Below are 631 nucleotides of genomic sequence, written 5' to 3'. Positions count from 1 at the left end.
TTTTTTTTTTTTTTGTTTTTGTTTTTTCAACACAAAATAGTTAAACTGTGCTTATGGCAACCGAAAAAATACTGACATACGCAACTCTTTCTGTCTTCTTCCTGCCAGGCAGAAGTAGGCATGCCTGTTCAGGAGCGGAGGCAGTCCTGACCCTGGAGGGTGGGGATCCCAGTGCCACCATGGCACGTGATACAATGACACGTAATACGTTAGCCAGGGCTCGGGAAGGATCTTCCCATCATCTTCTCTCCTCCTCGTGTTGGGTAGTTGGTGCGTGGAGGATGTTCATGTCTTAGATTCTGTTTACGCCTCAAAGCTCGCTCTTGGCGACTGTAGCAGAGCCTGCAGCTCTAGGTAATGTGTAATCAGTAATTCGTCTTATATGAGGAGATGATTTATTCCTGGAGGTATAAGTAAAGATGTCTGCTTTGTTCTGATTTTTCCTGGCCCCCATTATATTTGGAGTCTCTCCAGAGAGCTTATCTTTTTATCTAGGTGCAATTCTATTTGTAATATCAAGCTCCATGTGGCAGAGCTAACACGTCTACAGTGATAATGCCAACATTCATGTGAACGTATTTTCAGCATCCTGGGGGGGGGATCTGCCTATATTGGATTTTGATTCTTAGTG

The sequence above is a fragment of the Aptenodytes forsteri genome, unplaced genomic scaffold (genome assembly GCF_000699145.1).
Source record: "Aptenodytes forsteri isolate BGI_AS27 unplaced genomic scaffold, ASM69914v1 Scaffold308, whole genome shotgun sequence".
NCBI classification, from domain to species: Eukaryota; Metazoa; Chordata; class Aves; order Sphenisciformes; family Spheniscidae; genus Aptenodytes; species Aptenodytes forsteri.
This window is presented reverse-complemented; position numbering follows the sequence as displayed.